Source organism: Penaeus monodon, chromosome 21 (assembly GCF_015228065.2).
Source record: "Penaeus monodon isolate SGIC_2016 chromosome 21, NSTDA_Pmon_1, whole genome shotgun sequence".
NCBI classification, from domain to species: Eukaryota; Metazoa; Arthropoda; class Malacostraca; order Decapoda; family Penaeidae; genus Penaeus; species Penaeus monodon.
In genome coordinates this window covers 20728968-20729330 of record NC_051406.1, presented here as the reverse complement: position 1 = coordinate 20729330, position 363 = coordinate 20728968, and the positions used below count along the sequence as shown (strand labels likewise).

General features: G+C 38.6%; 1 protein-coding gene across 1 annotated transcript in view; it reads right to left on the bottom strand.

The window, feature by feature from the left end:
• LOC119586328 (metastasis-associated protein MTA3-like) overlaps nt 1–363 on the bottom strand; it is a gene marked incomplete at its 5' end in the record, with an annotated part of 92111 nt that continues 91748 nt past the window's right edge. Inside the window, 1 exon segment of the mRNA XM_037935038.1 lies at nt 1–363.

The following is a 363-nucleotide window of genomic DNA, read 5'->3' as shown; positions in this document are numbered from 1 at the left end:
ACAGATTACTTTTGTCAATAATGGATTAATCACTCATCACTCATACAAACCAACCCTCTTTTTTTTTAACAATCTTGGGAATTCCACAGTACTTTTATAACAATGTTCTTCATTCTTATCATCATCCGTTACCTCATTAATCCTGTCAGATCAGATCATTAGAAAAGCCCCATCTTGGATGTTGCTTCTCCTCAGGTACTCCTCACAGATTCACACCATAACTACACAAGAGTCACCCTATGGAACTAGTCTGCAGATCCACCAGCTTGCACAAGCCCTCTCTGTGTTTTAAGCTTCACTCACACAAAATTCCTCTCACTTAGCATTAAGAGGTTTTGAACTTTGATTCTTCCGTCTTCAAGA